Raw genomic sequence first — 18,472 nt, 5'->3', positions numbered from 1 at the left:
AGCAGGATTTCCAAGCACCTGCTCTCTGCTCCCAACCAGATAGGAAAAATACAGTACATGGTGACAAACTGATATCAGGCCTCCAAACATGTGGCAAAGATGCTGACAATTGCTAAGAAGCCAACCAAACATATTATGATTAGAGATGGGGTGAACACAGCATAATTTCAGAGGAGAAGAAGAGAATTCACTTTGAGAAATTACAGTCATGTAAAAAGAAAATTCACTTTATACTTAATATTAAATGACCTTAAAAATTCAGATTGTCCTATTCAGATCAAATATATAAACCAATTCCAGGATCTCAATAGCATCTTGAAAGAGAGAAAAATTTATAGCGTAAGAATACAGACTCTGGAATCAAACAAAATCAAGTTCATTCCAGTGAACTTAGAGTCTCCAGTGCTAAGCAGCTGACACAAGGTCTTTAACCACTCTAAACAGAATTTTCCTTATTAACACAAAAGATATATTAATGGTACTATTGGGATGATTGACAGTAAATAAGATAATGCATATAAAGTGCTTACTAGAATACTTGGTAAGGGTAAGCATTCAACTAATAGTGACATTTTAATGCTGAACATCAGCCACAGGGGAGATTTCATTAAATCATTGTACAATTATTTCTACTACTTTTGTGGGATTATAATGACATTATTATTTATATTCTTTGGAGAAAGAGAATATTATTTATATTCTTTGGAGAAACAGAATCTTAAATGTTGGCTTTTTGAACATTATCAAATCAGTTGGAAAAATCAGATTGAGGGATATACCACAAAAATACAAGTTTTAACTAGACTGACATTACATACTTTATGTATTATTTTCAAATATTTCCAATAAAATTCAAAACAACATTATGCCAATATACATACTATCAAAAGGAAAATACTGCCTTAATTATGAATTTTTTGAATTGTGCTTCTGTCTCACCATTGATATTTAAATGACTCCTCTTGGGCCTGTTCTCCTGGTCTACCCCCCAGGTATTTAGAATAGTATTGCATGGCTAGTAATAGAAGTCCAACACAAAATATTCAAGGTAATTTTAGTTCAGATTTTAAAACAATTTGAGATGCACCACAATGTAAATCAGAATATTATTGTTTGTTAAAGGACTTGAGATTGAAAAAGTAAGCTATTAATTTTAATAGCTGAGTAAAAAGAAGAGTGACAATTGAGCAATTACAAATTGGAGGCTCCACATAACATCGACAGTATTTATTATCTCTTCTTGTAAGGAAACAAAGACAGTTTTGCAGAGATTTTGGGTTTGTTTTTGCTTTGTATGTGATTGGAATATATGTTGGCCATAGAGAGAAGAGGAATTTGGTAAAATAGAAGAATTTACTCTCAGAAATATTGACATTCTTGTTTTGTTTGATACTCTTCTTAGAAATAAGTGAAAAAAACATAAATAATGCATATGATTCACCAAGGCACTAATTTAAACTTTTCACAATATAATATCAATGACTATGTTTGAATGTTTCATAAACTCTTTACTATAAGTAATGGTATTATAAAGGTATCTTAAGGCAGATAGATGATAGATAGATAGATACATACATATATACCTACATACGTAGAATATGTACACATAAAGATACAGACAAAATAAAAATAAGTAAATGCAGTGTTACCAATTGGTATTGTTTGATTATCTGGGAAAGTAAAAGATGGTAAAAGATATGTGTGATAAAAATGAAGAAGGAGAATAAACCAGAATTTAATAAATTTAATAGGAGGATAACAGTTTTGGAAAATTTTATAAAAATATTACTTTTGACCAATCATTTTTCTTTAGAAGTAGAGGACAAATTATAAAACAATAATTTAGGGTTCTGCTTGTATTACTTTAAGCACTTTTCCTGAGTTTGCCTTACAAACTGAACTCAGATATAAGCAAGACCGAACTCATTATTGTACCCTGAAGACAGCATGAATGTAAATCAGCTAAAACATAAGACTCAGGGTAACTTTTGGGCTAGTAATAAAATTCATGGTGCTTAAATTGCTTACTTCTAATGCATATTTTACAAGTCTCCGAGGAAACCTCTGAAACTCATAGACTTCCCCCCTGTCCTCATTACTGTATTTGATTCACTTTCAAACTCTGTAGGATGCATTTAATACTGTGTATAGCACCAGAAACTCCTATCTGAAATAACCTGAAGGTGCTACAGAAGAGTTGCTATTTATGAGTCAATTTTGGAGTGCTGAATGGGAAAACTGAAGACAAATTTGTCCAAAAATCATCTAACACCAGAAAAAGCTTGGTCTTCTAACTTACACTATGACGCTGGCATTGACCTCATGGTCCCTTGATCTAATATAGTATAAATACTTCTTTACCATCAGCACTTTAAGCTCTTTAAGAAGATTTTGCTATGGTGGATAGGTTACATGTTCATTCTAATCTGTTTACATTTCCATCCCTTGCTCTCTGTTGGGTAATATGTTTTAGCTATTATTGAGTGATGGCCTATGGCCATGAAAGAGCACTAAGCTTACTGGCTGTCATGGGGATGAGAACATGATCTTCACTCAGTTGCCATCACTCTTAAAATAGCTTATCAAACTAACCAGAGGAACTAGATAAACACTCCATGGGGATACAGAGGTGTCAGGAAAAGTAACAAATCTTTAGGTCTCTGCTCTAGAATCTTGCTTTCCTTAGAAAAGAACACCAACTTACTGTTCTATGATTATATCCCACTAATTTCTATGATAAAAGACAGACTTCCACAATCTTTGAGTAATATCGGAATTTAAATAAAGTGGAATTTAAATACATTCCTAATAAAAAAAGTACACCTGTCTTACTTCATTCTGTGCTGCCAAAGGCATAGAATACCTGAGACTGGGTAATTCATAAAGAACAGAAATGGATTCACTCACAGTTGTAGAGTATGGGAAGTCCAAGAGCAAGGCACTCACATCTTGTGAGGGCCTTATTGCTGTTACCATCCCATGGTGGAAGGAGGAAGAAAAGAGTGGAGGAGCCAATCTCACTGTTATAACAATGTCACTCCTGCAATAAAGATACCACTGCAATCATGAGGGCAGAACCCTCATAATCTAATCATCTCTTAAAGATACCATCTTAAGTTTCTAACACATGAACCTTGGAAGACACGTTCAAACCATAGGAAAAGTGTACATAAATATTACATAGACAAGAATACAACCCTTTGGATTTTTTTTTTTTTTTTTTTTTTTGGTGGTGGTGGTAGGGGATGGTGGCTGAGAATTGATTTACTTCATCTTCATGCTAAAAGAAAGATATATTTGCTGGGTATAGAATGATGCATTAATAAGTATTTTCTCTCAGAACACTGAAAAAGTTACTTTCTCTGTCCTTTAGCTTTCACTGATGAGAATTCAGCTGCTATTTTTTAAAGTTAATCTGTATTTCCTTCCCCACCCCACCCCAGCTGTTATCTACCTGTAGTTTCACAACAGTATGTCTAGGTGTAGATTTCTCTTTATATAGCTCATGCTTGGGGTCCTCTAAACCTGTATATTTGTCATTAGTGACTTTCATTAGCTCTATGACATTTTTAGATATTAGGTAATCAAGTATTGTTTTGTGCTATATTTTTACTGCTGTCTCTTTCCACATTATTCATTAAATCTTTTCTCCCTCCATGTTTTTTACCTTTTCTCATATTTTTTTCTTATTTTTGCTTCTCTGTACTTTTTTTGAATAATTTCTTCTGATTTGCTGTCCAATTCACTAATTGTCTCTATGTCTGTGTCCAATCTGCTATTAAACATGTCCATTGGGTTTTTAATTTTTATTACTGTGTTTTCGGGTCATATATTATAGCTTATTATTCTAGAAATACTTTCAAATTTGATTTTGTCCCCTTTAAATATACAACCATTGTTAGTTTATAATCTGTGTCTGATTATTTCTGAATTTGAAGATGTATGCATCTATTTCTGCTGTCTGCTGCATTTGCTTATTTCTAACTCATTATGCCTTCTTGTTATGTGTATTTATTATTTTAATATATTATTTTTCTCAAGAATTTATTCATGCAAATTCCTTAAGGTCAAGGATGGACTGTATTTTTCTAGGGATGATTTATGTTGCTTCTGCTGAGGACCTGGGAAGACCATGTTTCTGGGATCATTTAAACTGAATTTCTAGTTTAAGAATTTTGAGTACATTAGGGAAATGCTAACTTGACTACATTTGTAAAGTACAAGGTTTGTGATTACAATTTCTAAGATGCACTGTTCTACTTCAATGTCAGGGAGCCAGGTTTGTTTAGTGTCATCCTCGTTATGAGAGTATAGTCTTTTAGGGCCTCAGTTTCAGGGGTAAAGTGTAGCCTGTTAGACTTTGACCTTTCAGCTTTGATTCTTGTCATCTTTGACCTGAATTGCAATCAAAAGCTGAAGTCAGTTTCATTAGATCCAGCAAATCTTCAGTGGTCTTTTTAGCTGTATTAGTTCCTGCTTTTTTTTTAGAGTACTGCCTGGTAATTTTTGACACTGTCTCAGTGGTTTGAAAAAATAAAATCTTGAAATATTTTATATATTTTTAGTTGTGTTGATGGAAAGATGTGGCCAAATCATCTAGCTTGTTAAATACAGGCATAGAGACCAACACTTTTTTCTGCTCCACTACTATTGAGGGTCAATATATTTTAATTAAGTTTTCTTTGCAACAAACTCAAATTGCAAGTTTTGTGAGAGATACAATAGTAGAACAGTAAAAACTACAGTATAAGAATAGTGATAACTTTTATATAGAAAGATGAAAAAATAAGCATATATAAAAGTTGTTTGTGTGTGTTTTAATTTTCGCATGTGATGAATATTGACTTAAACTGTGTAGAAATGATTTAGGTTAGGCTTCACAAGATTTTAGCTTGAGGAAATAAGAGCAGTGTTAGGGAAAATCTACTTTACCAGAGTTGTTAGGTATGTTACCATCCAACAATAATAGCTATTACTTACTGAGTAGACTTTGGAGGTTAGACCATTTAAATGGATGGTTTTACATCATCTTCACAACTGGCTTATAACTATGTCCCTTTCGCCTATGATAAAATAGGTCCAGAAATATTACAAAATTATTCAGGCCCATAACTAATGACAGAACTGAGATTCAATTCCAGGAAATCTTATTCTAAACCCCACTGGACTCTTATCCAAGGAAAATATATGGTAGTCTAGATGCACTCAAGCACATGCTATCCACAACAATAAATCAGATAATATTTTAAAGTCCTTCTAGCCTTATGAAAACATATACAGATGTAGAAATAGTTGGAAATTTATTAATAACTTATGTTTCAAAAAACATAAACACACACATACTCCCTTGTTTTTATTATCTTCATAGTATCAGGTTCATAAATTCTTCTTTTCCTTACATGAGATACATACCTGGAGTTTTCATTTATTATAGACGAATTTTTTAACCCTATTGTAATTGAACAAGAGTCTCACTTTTTTAGATCTTGTACATACACTTAAAACAAAAGAGATAAAAAATAATCAAAGACAAGACCAATCTTAGTGACAGAATTTATTTAATCCACATGAATGCTAAATGAATTATCTCTGATTAACATGTGGTAAAGTAAATGAGCTAAGGTATTAATATTGACTTGTTTTGTTAAAAAGGCATTCCAAATATATCTATAATCCTCTTAAATAAAACAAAATTCTAACTACTTATTTTTTCCTGTAAGACTGTCTTTTGGTGTTCCGTTTAACCCAATGAGGTCATTGACTAAGCAATATTATTTCAGTATTCCCAATGACAGCAGTTAACCTGTAAACCCAATAAAAATCTCATGCAGCCAAATTTTCACCTCCAGCCTGAATTTCAGAACATCCAGAATATTTTTAAATGAAATTAGTTTGATTATTTTAGTGCAAAGCCTATGAAAAATAATAAATATAGTCAATGAAATGATTGATGTATAACATTACTGTTACGTGAAACTTGATTGATATAATTAGGATTTCCCCAAAGAATCTATATCTTGAGTAAGATTATTTCAAAAACATTAAAGAAATATTAAGAAAATGAAGCACAGGTTGCTATGGGAAGGGAGGAGTTGGCCTGTTTATAATGCAGCAAACTAAAACCACTAGAAGATAGGTTAGATAAATGCAATTTCCTACTTTCAATCTAGGAAGAATTTAGCAGAAATAATTCCTCAAATAAGACAACACCATCCAAATATGCGAAACTAGCAAAAAATATCGAAAAAAAAGTTTCCCTTTCTGACTAGGCTTTGTAGATTGAAAGTTAAATCACATATTCTAAACATTCACTATAAACTATTCAACCATTTGTGACTCAAACAAGAAATCACCAGTCTCTGGCCTTGAGCTCAGTTGGGGTCATGATCTCTATATTATTTAGAAATTGCTTGATTTTCGCCTTATAAACAGGGAAAACATGAGCCATTTTTTCTCTTTTGCTTAAAACCACGTATCAGTTTGATATGTGACCTAGAAAGGAGAAAATTGGTGTATATTTTTCTTCCACAACAACTACAGATGAAACAACAGTAGGCCTGAGAATCTTATCCCTACTGTAACTACAAGCTTAAATGAATCAAACAAGCTGTTTTAAGACACTGTGACTGGTTGATTTAAGATTCAAATGGCTGAAAGAGTTCACCAAATTTACATTCCTTGTGTTCGGAATGCTTGACATAGTTCTTCAAACCTATCCAAGCCATTATTAAATGACATGAAAGGTATTTACTGCTTCAAAAGGCAGCCTACCAGAATATTGCTTTTTCCCCCTCTGAGCTACACAATCCTTTAAATGGCACTTTCTATAAATGCTACATCTTTTCTAATAAGAAACAATCCTGTGATCTTGGAGAAACCTCACATATTGTGACAAATCTTTGGGCCTCTGGGATGTTTATCCAATGCTGAACTTAGACTGTTTTCTTCTCCATATCTATGTTTCCCCTAAGATAGCTCATTTTTATTCAAAACATAAGTAAAAATCTATATTCTGCATATTTACGTTTAAAAAAGGCTTAAAAAGAGACACAGTCAACCCCATTAGAAAGCTACAATCAGGAATACTTTGAGTAAATTTATCCCATGAGGTCTTAATGAACACCCACAAATGGAGATAAAGCTACCTATGCCACCATACCCCACAGCTCTTCTCCAGAATAATTTCATTTTGTTTTCTTCCCTAAAAACTCATTAAGTTTAAATAACAATATAAGAAGGTGATTTGGGATGGATTGTAGTGTATTAATGCAATAAGTATTTATGAGGACTCAGTAGAAGGCATTGTGTTATATACTATGAAGGAAAGCAAAGAAGTATAATACTCCTACCACATCAGTTCTTAGGAAATCTCTAGTTTCTTAATCTCTACTTATTTCTTCAGTCCGTTAGTCATTTCGTGGCCCCCTTCCAAATCTGGACATGAATACTTTTGCCTTTTGCTTTAAACGCACACTCACACTAGCCCCCTCCATTTCTCTCTTTCCCAGTCTTCATAGCTGCTGTTCTCCATCTTTACCTTAATTTCCAAGCCCACAATCACATAAGCAACTTTCTTCTACAAACTACGTATATGCACAACTTTACAAAGAACATAGTCAGAGTAGTCTTTCTTCTTACCTCTCTTTCATTCAAAATTTCTTACCTAGTGACATATTTCCATTGCCTGGGTTTCATTTGTTGCTCCATTGACCAATTTGTTAGATCCATTTTCTTCAGTCTACTCTCATCAATTAACCCTCATTAAATCTATTTCTCATCTTTTCATCAGAGCTTTCTTCTTTTTTTGAACAAAAAGCATATAAATGTCACATATGTAAACATCTGTCCTTTTGTCCCATGCTTATATTCATCGTCAGTGCCACGTATTCTAATGAAGAGTAGCATTGATTTCTTTCAACTCTTTAACACAAAGTCAATACCTTGCTCCAGCTGGATATCCAGAGCCCTCTTAAGTTTCCTCAGACATTTCCTCCTAAGTAAATGTATATTTATCCTTTGAGGTTAGCCCAAATATCTTCCCCCTGGAGAAATTATTTAGAGCTTCCTGCTCATCCCATCTCCAGAAGAACTAATCACTTCCTCTTCTGTAATTCTATAATGTGTTGTTCATTATGCTGAGTTCTTATTTTAGTATTACTTGTTTGTATACCTTTACTTCACTAAATTATGAAATATTTATGGGAATGGATACTGTCTCTATCATCCTTCCTACCTCAGTCATCTCTTGCATAACACATGACACACAATAGGTGCTCAATACGCTTTGTTGCAATGGGGAACTGGTTCTGGCCCTCAAAACACTCATTATATAATATACGTATGGTAAATTACATAGAATGATAATATAGGAATTGAGAAAAAGATAATCTTAGGGTGATCTAAGGAAATCAAAATGTGCTTGAAGAGAATTCCAAACTTATAGCCTGGGGAATATCTTGTATTGCGCAGAAAGAAGAGATTGAACAAAAGGTCAAACCTGAAAAGGCATAATGCTTACTAAAGGAACATTGAACATCTAATCTAGCTGGACTGTAGTAATAGAGAAAAAGATAAGGTTTAAAAAATAGAATGAAGGCTGAAACACTTTGCATCAATCAGAAATGAGTTTGGATGCAGGTGCCAAAAAAAGGAGAAAAAGAATATATTTCTCTCACATATAAATGAAATCCAAAGATAAGTGGTTCACAGCTGAGCCAGTCCTTCTTACTTTGTTCTCCATGACCCCCAATACATGCCTTCCACTTTCTGGTCCAAGTAGCAATTTGAACTCCAAGCATTTTTTATTTCAACGAGCAAAAATAAGAAAGAAATGGAGGTGGTACATCTTTTCCATATCAAGACATGTACTGGAAATTTCAAATAACTGATCAGAATTTAGTACCAAGGCCATACCTAGCTTGCAAATGAAACAAAAACCTTTATATTTCTCATGGGTAGCTATGTTTCTTCCTTTCTTCTCCCCAAAATAGGATTTTCTCTTCTTATTTAAGGTTTTGAGAGATAAGTTGAGGTATTTGCATTTTAATGGAGAAAACAATTCAGGTAAACTCATAAAAAAGATATTTTCATAAATCGACAGTTTTAGGAACTTTATCAACACCTGTTGATTTGTGTACTTAATGTTTCAGATAGAAATTAAGCATTCACTTTCTATTTGCCTAATAATTGTTCATCATAGCTATTTGTCTTTATAAAATAAAAATGCTGATTATAATATTCAATTAAAAGGAACAACGGAAATCTGCCAAATTTAGTTCTTCTCTCTGCGATTATGTAAGAATTTTTTTGCCCAGTTCCATGTGAATGGTCATTTCAGTAAATGACACTGTAATGCAGACATTTAAACACAAGGAAAGGATGACTCCCTACTTCTGTTTGCTGATTGATGTGGTTCTGTTGAATATAAATAAGCAAAATAATTTCTTTCAAAATAGCTGTAAGCTATCATCCCTCATTAATCTCTGCAAGGCTTTCCTTGCTTACATCATAAACCCAATAGCAGAAGGTACTAACACAAAGCTCCCAAGCTAGCCTGGGAGTGAAATTCATTTCTCCCGTGCTCAAATATTGAATTAGGAAATATTTCAGACATGATACTTCAAAAATATATAAATACTATGTCCTAAGTATGAGAATAAGAAATAATGCTTTAAATATTTGTCCTTTCATACTTTATACAATTGAAAATATCAAATAATTACAGAAAAATTAGGAATTAATTACTATAGGACATATAATGATATTTTGATACATATATTCTTTGTATATACAATTCTAATTGTGGATAAATGTAAGTATATCATTACCAAAGATGAAATAAGAAGACATATTAACAACTCAGTTTCTTTTTTAAATAAGGTCCAATTAATTAGCTTCAGACACATCTCCTGGCATTGTAAAAAGAAAACTATGAAAAATCAGCAATAAATAAATAAATGAAAGCATTCACTATCAAAACTGAGATGACAAAAAGTATTCAAAATTTGAAAGGATATTTTGCTAAGTCTAAGGAGCTGCTGAGAAAAACAAAGTGTCCAGCTCATGCTTACAAAACTAAATAACATTAATAACATAAGAGAAGGTAGGAATATTTCTTTTCTTTTGCATGTTATAAATATCCCCTCAATACATTTTTGGTTGTTTCAAATAGAAAACTAATTAGCTATTCCTTCCTCTACTATGATGGGAAAATTTTATGAAGTGATTAGAGCATTGTTCTTAGGCCTCTTGGCTTCATATATTTTTATCTATTCAAAGACTAAAACTTCAAGAACGGAGCAAGAAGAAGACAGGGTAGACATAGGCTTCCTAATTCTCTTATGCTTTATCTCTAGAGAAAAACACTTCAGGTGGAGGCAAGGAATAAGAAGATTCTTAGAAGTACATATTGGGGCTTATGCTTCACACATGGCTAGCCCAAGGATTATTGGTTTATCATAAAAGTGTACAGCAGAGTAAATAAAGCAAAAAAAAAAAATCTCCTGACATAAAATACTCTGAGATTAAGACTGACAATGCTTACTATACACTTCAAACAAAACATTTGAAAATTAAATAAAAGAGGCATATTTTGGAAAAAAATTTAAGTTGTATATCAAGAGAAAATTTGGAGAAGAAAGTTGATTAGAAACGAAAGATTGGACTTGCTTTCCTCCAATTCTTCTCCAAATACCAATAAAATAAGCACCAAGTATTTTTATTTTTAATCATTAGTGTGCAAGGTCAAAGAACAGGAAAGACGATAAACAGCAACAGAAGTTCCCAAAGTAGAATGCAGAAAAACACAAGAGGTAACTTACTGTCCTGAGAAATTTGGTCTTGAGATGTCAACGAAGAAAACTGGTTTTGATGGCATTAGATATTTATGAAAGCGAGCCTGATAAACAAGATTATTTGAAAATCCATTTTAAAAGAAGTTGAACCACCAGAGTCCCTCAATCAATGTGTGTTCCCCGCCCCCGACCAGGAAGAAGGCAGAAGATTTATTCTCTAAAGAGACTAAACTAGAGGCCTTCTGCACTATTAGGTATCCAGCAAAATTAAAGGTAATGGGACCACACGGAAAACAAGAAATTTGACTCTTTACACGGAATTCTGATATATCCAGTAGTCTCCTCTTTTCACTTCTCAAATGAACACAACAAGGTTTATATTCTCCCATGCAGGATACCAAAATGTTTTCTGAAAAATGTGACCAAAGGAAGATACACAAATTAAAATTAAAATTATGGAGATTTCCCAGTGAATCAAACTGGTGTCTCCCTACACTGAAGGCTAGCATTGGTCAACTCCATCTATGCACACAGAGATTTAAATTAGATATCCAGAAAAAGATAACGAAACAAAAGACACAGACCATGTAAATATACAAGTAAAAAACATAATTAGAGAAAACAGATTATGCAGTAAAATTATCCACCCCCCTGGTAATGAAAATTATTATTAATATTTTCAGAAATATGAAAAAGGATATCACATCCATTTTACAAAAGGAATCCATTTCAAAAGAGCATAAAAAAATAGAAAACATATATGAGAAATTAGAAAAACATAGAAAGAAAAAACTTAGCAGGATTGTATCATAATGTTGAAGAAATTTTGTGGACTTTGTAGACATAAAGATTCACTGAATAAATGCCCAAAAGAAGCAGTGAAAGTAGACTAGTGATAATTACATCTCCATTATATTTCAGAATGTTAGAGCAAAAAGCTGATTCAAAAAGCTTCAAAGAGAAAAAGAAATGTTAAAAAGATTAAGAGAATGATGCTATTAGACTTCGCAACAACAACCCTGCCTTCTAGCTTAGTAGAACACTTAATTTCCAACATGGAATTCTTGGTCTAAACAAATTACCAAGAAAGTGGCTGAATAAAGACAACATGATCAGTCCAAGATCTTATAAACTTACTTCCAATGCACCATTACTTAGAAAGCCACTGGAGAATGTCCTCACAAAAATAAAAGAACAAACCAAAATTAGAAAGATATAGGATACAGGAAAAACAAGACTATTTATCAAAAAAGACCCCGAAGGATTACAACCATGAAGCAGACCTAAAAAATAAAATAAAATAAATAGACCAATCAGACCAGACACAAGGGCTCTAGCCTGTAATCCCAGCACTTTGGAAGACCAAGAAAAGAGGTTTGCTTGAGTTCAGGAGTTTAAAATCAGCCTGAGCAACATAGCAAAACTCCATCCCTACAAAACATTTTTTTAAATAATTAGTTGGGCTTGGTGGTATGCACCCATGTTTCCAGCTACGTGGGAGGCTGGGGCAGGAGGATCACTTGAGCCCAGGAATTTGAGGCTGCAGTGAGCTATGATCCCACCACTACACTCCAGACTGGGTGACAGAACAAAACCCTGTCTCAAAAACATAAATCAAAAAATAATAATAATTTAAAAAGAGACCAACAACATTGACATATATCAGAACTTTCTAGGAAAGTTTTAAGTAGTTAAAATTGATAGAATCCCTGATCATTTTTAATATGGTAAGTAAATATTTACACTATTTGGGGAGAGGTTATGGATAAATTGGTGATAAATACATACTTAAAGGTAAACAAATAAGCATATAAATTAAAAAGATGACGTATGTTGCAGGAAGACAAAAACAGTCTTGCAAGAAAGAAAAAAATTAATTATAGTACTTAACATGGCACAGCTGTAAATGGAGTTCATAAAGTCACAATAAACACTTAATACTGGAATAATAGAATTAGAATATTACAATAATGAGAAGGTAGGAAGATGGGAATTGCATGTGTTTTGCTTAGAGTGAGGAATGAAGAGAATTATATCAACATCTTTAAGAGTAAATCGATCATCTCTCAGCCTAATGTATCCAAATATCAGCAAATTATTTAGAGCTTAATTTGAAAGGCACAGTTAAGAAAACTGAAATAAATTTCCTGTTAAAATGAGACATATACAAGATGGGGGTATTCTAACAAAATTAAAATGTCTAAACATTGGGAAAAATAGACAGAATTTTTTTAAATACTCTGACAAAGACAATATAATAATACTCAAATAAATATTAGTACAAAAATATGTGATACAAGCATTTTATGCAGTCAAGTAATTCTTTTTTTTTATGAGTAAAGGCAGTTTTTAGAGACATGCTCACATAGACAAGTGCTTATAAAATAAATCATGTACCTTTTTCTTGCAAAAACTAAGAGTATCCCCGTCAGCTAACAGAGAGTTTAATCAAAAGAAGTAACAATTCTTCTGGCTAAGGTGAAGTAACGGGGAGTAATATTTCCTCCTGCATCACACAACCAAAAAAAATAAGAAAATGGACAGAAGAGCTAAAACAATGATTTTCAAGACACTGGATATCAGGTAACAGAGGCCAGTAATCCCTGAGACAAAACACAAATGTGATGTGCCCTTTGATTGACCAAGCTTACTACCTTGAGAGAGCATTCACATATAACAAAGAAGGGTGGAAACCTATACCTGTAGATTTCCTTAGTTGAGGAGATATATCTGACAAGTCCAGGCCAACCAAGGCAGATAGAATTCACAGGAAAGAATGCTGGAGACGAGAGATCCGCACTTTGAGCTCTGCACTGGGTGGGTATTTCTTACATATTCAGCCAAACACTAATCACTGGATACATGGTAGGAAACTATGTGAAGATAGCCAAGACAAGAACCAGCCAAAACGATTGGAAATAACACCGCCCAGCACTTACACAGGGCCAGAAATAATGTCTGCTTCCACCAGCAACATTGGAAAATCCTATAAATTGTAGGTCACTGGGTGGACTCTACAGTGAGCCTTGCCTTCATAGTGAAAAATAACTGGGCATAGACTAAACACTGTTCTAATCTTGCCTAATAAATCTTAAAAGGAAGACAAAAAAGGGAAAATTATTTACAAGCAACTTAGCTGCAATACAGAACAAAGCTCAAGAGTACTGAGAAGAAAAGAAGATCTGTCATTTTAAAAGTAAAAATTACAATAGCAGGCATCCAGTCAACAATTACCAGGCATGCCAAATGATAGGAAGACATCATGAAGAGATAAACCAACCAATCAAAACAGACCCAAACAGAAACAAATGTTAGAATTAGAAGGTAAGAATATCAAAACAGTTTTTATAACTACATTATATATAATCTAAAAGTTAAATTGAGATATGGAAGACAGAATAGAATACTAAAATCAAGCATTCAAGATGGAAATAGTAAAAATTAGAGCAGGTATAAATAAACTAAAGAATAGAAAAAATAGAGAAAATCAATGAAATTATAAATTAGTCTTTTGAAAAAATAAAAATTGACAAACTTTTAGCTAGATTGACTCAGAAATAAAGAGAAAATATAATAACTAGAATCACAAATGAAAGGGGACATTACTATGAATTTTACAGAAATGAAAAGGATTATAAGGAAGCACTATGAACAACCACATGCCAACAAACTGGGTAATGCAGATCATATGACAGATTTCTAGAAATATACTATCAAGACTGAATCATGAAGACATAGAAAATCTGAAGAGAACAAAATAGTAAGGGTGTTGGATCAGTAATACAAAACATCCAAAGAGAAAAAAGAAAAAAAAAAAAAACATATCCAGAACTAGGTGGTATCAATGGTGAATTCTATCAAACATTTAAAAAATTAACACAAATCTTTCTCAAACTCTTCCAAAAACCCTGAAGAAGAGGAACATTTTAACTCATTCTATAAGGCCAACATTACCCTATGATGTGAAAGCCAGACAGACACTATAAAAAAAGAAAACTATGGACTAATATGGCTTATGAATATTGATGCAAAAAATCTCAATAAAATGCTACTTCTTAGGATCTGATTTTGCCCCTCCAAAATTCGTATTTTGAAATCTAATTCATAATATTTTGGTACAAAACGGTGGGGCCCTTTGGTAGGTGACAAGATCATGAGGTGAGAACCCTTGTGATTGGCATTAGTGCCCCAAGTCTGAGGAAGTTTGTTTGCCCCTTTGCCCTTTCACCATATGAGGACCCAGTAAGAAGGCACGTTCTTTGGGAAACAAGCCCTCACCAGACACCAAATCTGCTGGTGTCTTGATCTTGGACTTCCCTACTTCCAGAACTGTGAGTAATAAATTTCTGCTGTTTATAAATTACCCTAAGGTACTTTTTTTTCGTTGTTTTTTTTTTTTTTTTTTTTTGCAGCAACTGAATAAACTAAGACACTGGTACTGAGAAGTGAGGTTCTGTTGGAACAAATGCCTAAAAATGTGAAAGCAGCTTTGGATTGAGTAATGGGGAGAGGCTGGAGAATTTGGAAGTTTATTCTAGAAAAAATGCTTACATTTCCGTGACTGGAGCATGAAGGACAATCTGATGAAGACTCAGAAGAAGAAGACAGTCATAGAAAAAGTCTCAATCTTCTTAGAGATTGCCAAAAAGATCTTGAACAGTGTGTTGGTAGAAATATGGATGGTAAAGACCATTTTGATGAAATTCCTGATGTAAATGAGGAATACGTTATTGAAAACTAGAGGAAAGGTAATCTTTGTTGTAAAGTTGCAAGGAATTTGGCTGAATTATGCTGACATCCTAGTGCTTTGTGGAAGACAGAAACTCTGAGTGATAAAATAGAATATTTGGCAGAAAAAATATCTAAGCAAATTATTCTGGGTACAGCATGGCTTCTGTTGACTGCATATGGTAATCTGGGAGAAGAAACAAAATAAATATAAAATTTATAATTGACAGAAAACCAGAACTTAAAGATTCGGAAAATCATCAGGCTGCCCCTATTATAAAGAATGAAAGGCATGTTTGAAAAAGAATACCAAGGATGCAGCCAAGGAAACAGTTAATGGAGATTAGTATGGATAGAAGGAAACCAGATGCTATTCATCAAGTCAGTGGAATAATGAACTCAAAGGCATTTCAGAGATCTTCCAAGTTGCTCCACCCATCACAGACCCAGAAAGCCAGGGCCTTGGAGACAGAACTATTTCAAGGCTTCACTCCCCACCTTCTGGTGCATCACTCCTTGGCTGCTTCAGCCATTGCTCAATGAGTCCAGATTGCAGCTTGGGCCACCGTCTGGAAAGCACAAGCTGTAAACCTTGGTGGTATCCATGCAGTGCCATCCTCACAGGTGTGCTGAGTACGTGAGCTATGGGGACATGGCTACCTCTACCTAGATATCAAAGAATGCCTCAGAGTACCTCACAGCCTAGGCATAGAATGGCCACAGGGGGGGAACCACCGCAGAAAGCTCCCATCAGGGCAGTGCCTAGTGGAATCACGAGAGCAAGGCTGCCATGTATCTAATGGAGACATGGAGGTGGGGCTGCCCTGAGAGCCCAGAACTATAAAGCCATCAGTGTGCAACTCCATTCTGGGAGATCCACAGGTACTTGACTCCAACCCTTGAGAGTTGTTATATGGTCTGTGGCCAGCAAACCCATGGAGGTAGTGTTGATCTGAGCCTTGGGAACCCAATACTCTCCCCAGTGTGTCCAGAAAATAAAACATGGAGTCAAAAAATTGTTCTCAATTCTTAAGTTTTAATGTTGTTTACCCTGATGGATTTTTAGATTTGGTTGGAACTTATTACCCTTTCTTGCTTTCTATTTCTCCCTTATGGAATGGGGAATATCTGTCCTATGGCTATCCCACCATAACATTTTGAAAATACATAACTTGTCTGATTTCATAGGCTCACAGCTGGAGGGGGATTTGCCTCAGAATGAAATAGACTTGATTCACACTCTTACTGATTTGTTTAATATTTAGATGAGACTCTGGACTTTAGACTTTTGAGGTGATGCTGGAACAACTCAAAAGTGCAACAGTTCTTGGACCTTCCAGCCTCTGGGACTGTGAGCAATAAATTGCTGTTATTTATAAATTGCCCAGTCTAAAGTATTTTGTTAGAGCAGCCTCAACTAGAATAATACACTACCAAATCGAATTCAACAATATATTAAAAGGATTATCCACCAAGTGGAAGTTTTTCCTGAAATGCAAGGACGGTTCCACATGTGAAAATCAATTATTATGATCTACCACAGTAATGGAATGAAGGAAAACATATATGATCATCTCAATTGATATCTAAAAACCATTTGACATAATTCAACAGCTTTTCATTATTAAAAAATTCAGTATGGAGGAAAAGAAACTACCAAGACATAACAAAAGCACATACATATACATCTATATATTAATACATATGTATATGTATATAAAACCACAGACAACATTATGCTCCATGCTGAAAGACTTAAAGCTTTTCTTCTAAGATCAAGAACAAGACGAGGATGCTTACTATTGACATTTCTACTTAAAATAGTATCAAAATTATCAGAGAAAAAAATTAGACAAAAAAAGAAATAAAATGCCATCAAATTGAAAAAAGGGGAAGAAGTAAAATTTTCTGTTTGCAGGTGACATGATCTTGAATGTAAAACACCCTAAAGACTACATACACACACACACACACACAACTAGTAGAACAAATAAGCAAATTTAGCAAAGTTTCGGGATATAAAATTAATATGTAAAATCAGTTACATTTCTACACAATCACAATGAACAATCTAACAGAGAAAACTTAGAGAATATTCTATTTACAATAGCATCTGAAAGAATAAAATACTTAGAAGTAAACTTGAAGAAGAAAGTGAAAGATTTATATACTGCAAACTACAAAACAATGTTGAAAGAAATTAAAGATGCAAATAAATGGAAACAAATGTTCATTTATTGGAAGACTTACTATCGTTAAGATGTCAATATACCCAAAGCAATCTACTGATTCAGTGAAATCCCTATAAAAGTCCCAGTGACATATTTAACAGAAACAGAAAAATTCTCCCTAAAATTAATATGGTATATAAGGTAACTAAAATTGCAACAAAAAAAAACCCAAAATAACAAAATTGTATGCCTTACATTGCCTGATTTTTTAAACCTTACTAAAAGTATACAGTAGTGAAAATTAATAAGAAAAAGAAAAAATAAAAATATACAGTAATCAAAAGACTATGGTACTGACATACAGACCATTGGAATAGAATTAAAAGGCCAGAAATAAACCCTCACAGGTATGGCCAAATGATTTTCAACAAGGATGCTAAGACCATGCAATGGGAAAAGGACAATCTTTTCAACAAATGGTGTTGGGGCGAGCACAGTGGCTCACGCCTATAATCTCAGCACTTTGGGAGGCCCAGGCAGGCAGATCACCTGAGGCCAGGAGTTTGAGACCAGCCTGGCCAACATGGCAAAACCCTGTCTCTCCCAAAAATACAAAAAAATTAGCCAAGCCTGGTGGCAGGTGCCTGTAATCCCAGCTACTCGGGAGGCTGAGGCAGGAGAATTGTTTGAATCTGGGAGGCAGAGGCTGCAGTAAGCTGAGATCACGCCATTGCATTCCAGCCTGGGCAACAAGAGTGAAACTCTTTCTCAAAATAAATA

General features: G+C 33.9%; 1 long non-coding RNA gene across 1 annotated transcript in view; it reads right to left on the bottom strand.

Moving 5' to 3' along the window:
- LOC104001988 (uncharacterized) overlaps window positions 1-18,472 on the bottom strand; it is a 41,471-nt gene that overhangs the window by 10,514 nt on the left and 12,485 nt on the right. The gene's annotated exons all lie outside the window — the stretch shown is intronic.

This window comes from Pan troglodytes, chromosome 15 (genome assembly GCF_028858775.2).
Source record: "Pan troglodytes isolate AG18354 chromosome 15, NHGRI_mPanTro3-v2.0_pri, whole genome shotgun sequence".
Classification (NCBI taxonomy): Eukaryota; Metazoa; Chordata; class Mammalia; order Primates; family Hominidae; genus Pan; species Pan troglodytes.
This window is presented reverse-complemented; position numbering and strand designations above follow the sequence as displayed.